This window comes from Apodemus sylvaticus, chromosome 11 (genome assembly GCF_947179515.1).
Source record: "Apodemus sylvaticus chromosome 11, mApoSyl1.1, whole genome shotgun sequence".
In the NCBI taxonomy this organism is placed as follows: domain Eukaryota; kingdom Metazoa; phylum Chordata; class Mammalia; order Rodentia; family Muridae; genus Apodemus; species Apodemus sylvaticus.
The window spans coordinates 12839763-12847995 of NC_067482.1; the positions used below are offsets into that span (position 1 = coordinate 12839763).

The following is an 8233-nucleotide window of genomic DNA, read 5'->3' on the forward strand; positions in this document are numbered from 1 at the left end:
TTGCTGATCTCCACCATTCTGATTAGTGTGAGGTGAAATCTAAGAGTCATTTGGATTTGCATTTCCCCAACGACTAAGTACTTTGAACATTTCTTTAAGTGCTTCCTTACCATTTGAGATTCCCCTGTTGAAAATGCTCTGTTTAGCTCTGTACCCCATTTTTTTAATTGGGTTATTTGGGTTGTTCATGTCTCACTTCTTGAGTTCTTTATATATTTTGGATATTAGCCCTCTGTCAGATAATAGGGTTAGTGAAGATTTTTTTTCCCAACTTGTAGGCTGGTGTTCTGTCCTATTGACAGCGTCCCTGACCTTACAGAAGCTCCTCGGTTTCAGGAGGTCCTGTTTGTCAATTGTTGATCTTAGAGCCTGAGCCATTGGTATTCTGTTCAGGAAATTTTCTCCTATACCAATGCATTCCAGGATATTTACCACTTTCTCTTCTGTTAGATTTATTATATCTCATTTTATGTTGAGGTCCTTGATCCACTTAGACTTGAGTTTTGTGCAAGGTGATAAATATGGATCTAATTGCATTCTTCTACATGTATACATCCAGTTAGACCAGCACCATTTGTCAGTGATACCCTTTTCCATTGTATGGTTTTGGCTACTTTGTCAAAAATCAAGTGTCCATGGATGTTTAGGAGTCATTTCTGGGTCTTTGATTTGATTCTACTGATCAATCTGTCTGTTTCTGTACTAATACCATGCAGTTTGTATTACACTATTTCTCTGTAGTACAGTTTAAGGTCAGGGATGGTGAGTCCTCCAGAAGTTCTTTTATTGTTCAGGATTGTTTTGCTGTCTTGAGGGGTTTTTTGTTTGGTTTTGTTTTTTGGGGTTTTTGTTTTGTTTTGTTTTTCCATATGAAGTTGAGAGTTTCTCTTTCAAGTTCTGTAAAAAAAATTGTGTTATAATTTTCATGGGAATTGTATTGAATCAATAGGGAAACCAATCTATCGGTTTCTCAGAAAATTAGAAATAGTTCTACCTGAAGACCCAGCTATACCGCTCCTGGGCATATACACAAAAGATGCCCACCATACCACAAGGCCATGTGCTCCACTATGTTCATAGAAGCTTTATTTGTAATAGCCAGAAGTTGAAAATGACCCAAATGTCCCTCAACAGAAGAATAGAGACAAAATGTAGGTCATTTACACAGTGGAATACTATTCATCGAAAGCAAGGACATCATGAATTTTGAAGGCAAGCAAATGGAACTGACTGAGGTTACACAGAGCCAAAGGACATGCATGTATGTACTCACTGATAAGTGGATCTAAGCCATAAAGTACAGGGTATCCATGATACATCCCACAGACACAAAGAAGAAAGGAAGAGAGGATCCCAAGCAAGGATGTTTGAATCACAATTAAAAGGGGGAATGAAATAGATGGCAGAGGAAGGGAGGGAGCTGGGTGGGAGAGGGAATGGAGCAAAAGGGTCAGGGTGAGGTGTTGAGAGGGACAGGAGAGAGGTCAGAGGGTCAGGAGAATGAATGGAAATATGAAGCTGAAGGGTGTTGGGAGTGGGTGAAATCTCTAGGAAGTCCCAGAGCCCTGGGATGGGGGAGGCTCACAAGAGTCAATGCAGCAGACCCTAGCTGAGATGCCTAAGAGTGGGGACATGGAACCTGAAGATGCCACCTCCTGTAGCCAGGCAGCACCACAGGGGAAGGATAAGGACACCATCCCACTGGCAAAGCTTTTGACTTGAAATTTGTGTTGTCTCACAAAAATGCAGAGACAACGGTGAAGCAAAGACTGACGGAATGGCCAAGCACCAACAGGACCAACTTGAGAGTCATCCCCTGGGCAAGTACCAGTCCCTGACACTATTAATAATATTCTGTTATGCTTGCCAACAGGAGCCTAGCCTAAGTGTACTCTGAGGGGCTCTATCCAGCAGCTGACTGAAACAGATGCATAGACCCACAGCCAAGCATTGGAAGGAGGCTGGGGACTCTTGTGGAGGAGTTGGGAGAAGGCTTGACAGCCCTGAAAGGGATAGGAACACCACAGGAAGACCAACAGAGTCCATTAACCTGGACTCCTGAGAGCTCTCAGAAGCTGAGGTAACAACCATAGAACTGGATCAAGGTGTCTGACACATATGTAGGAGACGTGCAACTCAGTCTCCGTGGCTGACTTGCCTGGCTTTGTGTGGGAAAGGATGTACCTAATCCTGCACAGACATGATGCACCAGGGTGGGGGAAATACCTAGAAGGGTCCTACCCTATCAGAGGAGAAGAGGAGGGAGGAGAAGGGGAGGGAGGAGAAGGGATGGGATCTTGTGAGGGGGATGGACAAGGGGGGCAGAGCTTGGGATATAAGTAAGTAAATACATACATACATACATACATACATACATACATACATAAATAAGAAACCCTCTTTATGAAATGGAAAACACCGAGAGTAAAGACGTTCTGTGAAATGGATGAACAGCAGCTGCTGTCTAACCGGTGAGCCACCTCCTCTACCTGGCTGGTCAGCCTCTACAATGAAAACAAAACACTGGTTTCCCTGCAGAATATTATGTAATCTTCCTTATTCTGGACAGCACAGTAATATAAATCCAAACTGTTTGGTTTCACCATGAACATAAAATTCAAATCAGGAAAAAATAGAACAGAATGAAATTTAAAAAACTAGAGCAAACTTCTTCAGAAGCACACAGTCTGTTTCCCACTCTCTCCCAGAAACAATACTGGTTACACAATCCGGTTAAACCCATGTGGACTTGCTCTCCACCCTTCTCCTCCCACCCACGACATCTTTGTCCAGGTTCTTTTACTTATCTCTGTGTGTGTGTGTGTGTGTGTGTGTGCGCGCGCGCGCGCGCGCGCGCGCGCGCGCGTGCCGCTTCAGGATGGGTGTGCATGCACTGTTCGGTTCCTGTGTAGAGATCAGAGAACAGTTTCCAGAGTGGATTCTCTCTTACCCTGTAGGCACCAGGAATGAAACTCAAGCCATCAGACTTGACAGCAGTGCCTTTACCCTCTGAGCTATCAGCAAAGTGTGTTTCTTGCTGTTTGTGCGAACTCCTAGAAGTCTTTTCACTGATGGCAGCCTTATTTTCTTCTTATCACTTTCAAGTCTTGGTCTTCCTATCCAAGTGCTAAAATAGCTTTAAAATTAAAAATAAATTATAAAAAGAAGGTGACATGAAAGTATCATTCCTCCAAGAATGGATAGATTTGATTGAACACTTTCCCAAGAATTCTATTTTTCGATTTCTTCTCTTGCGCAAAGGTTGGTGCTCAAACTACCTTGCTAACATGTCCGTCTGTCCTAGTCACAAACCACACGGCAAGTTTAGCCTGTACAAGGGAGGCTGGGACATCTGGGATTAACTTTGATTGGTTCTCTAGATGACAGAAATTGTCATATACTAGAGGAGTTCAGAATATCCCCTAACAGAGGGCACACAAGACCCACGTAATGACAATTTATCTGCCATAAGCATTTTCATGACTGCTTTGACAACCGCTTGTTCAGTAAGGCCTTATGTACAAATACCGTGGACAGATATTAAATCACCCTACATGCCAGTCACTACCCAGGATGAAGGACAGCCAGTGGAAGTAAGACTTCCAGATCAAAGAGAAACGTGAAGCCAAAAAATATAAATAAATAAATAAATAAATAAATAAATAAATAAAAACAAATTCAAAATACCAGCTTTTTTAGATGAACTTTCAGATTCCTCAGTTCTGCAAATACTACTTTTAAAATATAAGCAAACTGTGGCAGTCATTGACTACTAACTTGTCACAGAACCACAGGTACATGCCGCTTGCTCATACCGCCATCATCAGCACAATTTCCATCCTTGTCATTGATAACTCACAGGATAAGCCACTGAAAGAAACACAAAAGAAGTGGAGATAGTGCTTCTGAAATTAATAAAAATAATGTAACCTATAAAATTATGATGGTCAAAAACTGGTTTGAAGGTACATTTTAAAGACTTATTTGCATTTTCCTTTTATGTGTATGAGTACCTTTCTGTGTACGTGTATATGCGCATGCGCATGTGTGTGCACTCTGTGTGTGTGTGTACTGTGTGTGCACTGTGTTTGCGCACATGTGTGTGCGCTCTGTGTGTATGCACTGTGTGTACACTGTGTATGTGTGCGTACGTGTGTGCACTATGTGTATGCCTGGTGCTGTGGAGGCAGTAGAGGATATCTGATCCCCATGTGGTGTCTTGAATGAGAATTGTTCCTCATAGACTCAGATGCTTAAATACTTGGTTTCCAGATGCTGGTGCTGTTTGAGTTGGTTTAGGTGTGGCATTGCTGGAGGAAGTATGTCAACTAGGGGCAGAATCTGAGGTTTCCAAGGAGTATTATTTCAAGCTTTTTCCCCCTGCATTCTGCTTGGGATTTGAAATGTGAGTTCTCAGCTGTTCCTGTCACCTGGTCCCACAAGGAGTATCCCTGCTATGACACATTCTTATCGATCTGTAACTACTTGTCCCAATAAACTATTCCCCCAATAAACTACCTTGATCATGGTGTTTCATCACAGAATTAAATAAGTAACAAAAACACCCTGGGACTAGAGTTACAAATGGCAACTCCCCCTGTACCTCCATCTACTCCTTCCCACTTCCCTGTTCTGGAATTCCCCTATACTGTTGCACTGAGTCTTTCCAGAACCAGGGGCCACTCCTCTGTTCTTTTTGGACATCATTTAATATGTGGATTATGTCTTGAGTATTCCAAGTTTCTAGGCGAATATCCACTAATCAGTGAGTGCATACCATGATTGATCTTTTGAGACTGGGTTACCTCACTTAGTATGATGTTCTCTATCCATTTGTCCAAGAATTTCATGAATTCATTGTTTCTAATGGCTGAATTGTACTCCATTGTGTAAATATACCACATTTTTTGTATCCATTCCTCCGTTGAAGGACATCTAGGTTCTTTCCAGCTTCTGGCTACTACAAATAGGGCTGCTATGAACATAGTGGAGCATGTATCCTTATTGCATGCTGGGGAATCCTCTGGGTATATGCCCAGGAGTGGTATAGCAGGGTCCTCCAGAAGTGTCATGCCCAGATTTCTGAGGAACCACCAGACTGATTTCCAAAGTGGTTGCACCATCTTGCAATCCCACCAGCAGTGGAGGAGTGTTCCTCTTTCTCTACATCCTCGCCAACACCTGCTGTCTCCTGAGTTTTTGACCTTAGCCATTCTGAGTGGTGTGAGGTGAAATCTCAGGGTTGTTTTGATTTGCATTTCCCTAATGATTAATGATGTTGAACATTTCTTAAGGTGCTTCTCAGCCCTCTGAAGTTCCTCATGTGAAAATTCTTTGTTTAGCTCTGTACCCCACTTTTTAATGGGGTTATTTGGTTCTCTTGGTTCTACCTTCTTGAGTTCTTTGTATATATTAGATATTAGCCCTCTGTCAGATTTTGGGTTGGTGAAGATCCTTTCCCAATCTGTTGATTGACGTTTTGTCCTTTTGACAGTGTCCTTTGCCTTACAGAAACTTTGCAGTTTTATGAGGTCCCATTTGTCTATTCTTGATCTTAGAACATAAGCTGTTGATGTTCTATTCAGAAACTTTTCCCCTGTGCCCATGTCCTCAAGGGTCTTCCCCAGTTTCTTTTCTATTAATTTCAGTGTGTCAGGTTTTATGTGGAGGTCCTTGATCCATTTGGAGTTGAGCTTAGTACAAGGAGATAAGAATGGATCGATTCACATTCTTCTGCATGCTGACCTCCAATTGAACCAGCACCATTTGTTGAAAAGGCTATCTTTTTTCCACTGGATGCTTTCAGCTCCTTTGTCGAGGATCAAGTAACCATAGGGGTGTAGGTTCATTTCTGGGTCTTCAATCCTGTTCCATTGATCCACTTGCCTGAGATTGTACCAGTACTATGCAGTTTTTATCACTATTGCTCTGTACTAAATCTTGACTGGAATACTGAATCGCCCAGAAGTTCTTTTACTGTTGAGAATAGTTCTAGCTATCCTGGTTTTTTTGTTATTCCAGATGAATTTGAGAATTGTTCTTTCTAGCTCTATGAAGAACTGAGTTGGGATTTTGATGGGAATTGCATTGAATCTGCTGATTGCCTTTGGCAAGATGGCCATTTTAACTATATTAATCCTGCCAATCCACAAGCATGGAAGATTTTTCCATTTTCTGAGATCTTCTTCGATTTCCTTCTTCAGAGATCTGAAGTTCTTGTCATATAGGTCTTTCACTTGTTTGGTTAGAGTCGCCCCAAGATACTTTATGCTGGCTATTGTAAAGGGTGTCATTTCCCTAATTTCTTTCTCAGCCTGCTTATCCTTTGAGTATATAAAGGCCACTGATTTGCTTGAGTTGATTTTGTAGCCAGCCACTTTGCTGAAGTTGTTTATCAGCTGTAGGAGTTCTCTAGAAGAGTTTTTTGGGTCACTTAAGTATACTATCATATCATCTGTAAATAGTGATAGTTTGATTTCTTCCTTTCCAATTTGTATCCCTTTGACCTCCTTGTGTTGTCTAATTGCTCTAGCTAGGACTTCAAGAACTATATTGAAAAGATATGGGAAGAAGGGGCAGCCTTGTCTAGACCCTGATTTTAGTAGGATTGCTTCAAGTTTCTCTCCATTTAGTTTGATGTTGGCTATCGGTTTGCTGTATATTGCTTTTACTATGTTTAGATATGGGCCTTGAATTCCTGTACTTTCCAAGACATTTAGCATGACAGGATGCTGAATTTTGTGAAATGCTTTTCAGCATCTGAAATGATCATGTGTTTTTTTTTCTTTGAGTTTGTTTATATAGTGAATAGCATTGACAGATTTCCATATATTGAACCATCCCTGCATCCCTGGGAAGAAGTCTACTTGATCATGGTAGATGATCGTTTTGATGTGTTCTTGGATTCGGTTGGCAAGAATTTTATTGAGTATTTTTGCATCGATATTCATAAGGGAAATTGGCCTGAAAGTCTCTTTCTTAGTTGGATCTTTGTGTGGTTTTGGTATCAGCGTAATTGTGGCTTCGAAGAAGGAGTTGGGTAGTGTCCCTTCTGTTTCTATTTGGTGGAATAGTTTGAAGAGTATTGGTGTTGAGTCTTCTTTGAAGGTCTGATAGAATTCTGCACTGAAACCATCTGGTCCTGTACTTTTTTTTGGTCAGAAGCCTATCTATGACCCCTTCTATTTCTAAGATTATTTTTTAACATTTTCACACCCCATGGTGGGAATAGTATATAAAGAAAACCTTCCAACAGTATCACAGTTCTGGTGAACACCTGGGGAAGATGATTGTTCTTAGTTTTTGTTCCATTTCCTCTTTGAAGAGGTCCGTTCAACTTTTCTCCTGGTGAAGTGGTTGATTAAAAAAAAAAAAAAAAAGATCTTGTAGACTTCTTGTTGTGCAAAAGAAAAAAACAGAAAGTAAAAAGAAAAACTCCCCCAAATCCAAATGCCCTTTACTTAGCCACAGAGTTCTTTACTGTCACTCAACACTCAACACAAGCTCAGAAGGGAATTCAGATGCCCGCAAAGACAGGATGCTGATGTCCATGTGGTCAGCGGCGTCCTGGACACCTGGTTCTCTCCGGGTCTCTGGTGGTGCGGGCTGACAATGCGAGTCCAGGGCAATCTGCAAGTCCAAGATGTAATTGATGACGATGATGTGCTGCAGGATTTCCATCTTGGTCACCTGGTTCTGTGGGACACTGGGCACCAGTTCCTTGAGTTTGGAGTAGCAGTATTCATGTTGAGCAGTTCATGCTGAATGTTCAATAGAACAGACTCATCAGGTAGTTCACCAGGGTTTTGCTCTGGGAGATGCTGGAGCTGTGGTCCGACAAGCTGTTTTTTCCAAAGGGACCTCACTGGACTGAAGGCTTTCATCTTGCTCTTAGCAGGAGAAGCTGGGAGGGAGCCGCCGCAGGGGGCTGAGCTGGCAGCAAGGCACCAGGCTCTGTTCAGAATCTGTTGTTTCTTAATGATAAGAAGAGATGATTTTCTTATGATATGGATGTTAGTACCAATATGAAATAATAAGCTCTGCTCTGTATACACCATAAGCTTCCCAGGCATGTCCAATCTGTGACCCACTGTTAACTATATAGCTGGAGGCACAATACAAAAGTGTAGCTTACTTAAACGTTGGGAGGTTTTTTGCTGTTGTTTTGATTTGTGCATTTTTCTAATTGTTTTATTACATATATTCTTTATTTACATTTCAAATGTTGTCCCCT

At 41.6% G+C, this 8233-nt stretch overlaps 1 pseudogene; it reads right to left on the bottom strand.

Annotated features, from left to right (window-relative positions):
- Window positions 1–7460: 7460 nt before the first annotated feature.
- On the bottom strand, window positions 7461–7883 carry LOC127696620 (DNA-binding protein inhibitor ID-2-like; annotated as a pseudogene).
- Between the last annotated feature and the right edge of the window lie 350 nt (window positions 7884–8233).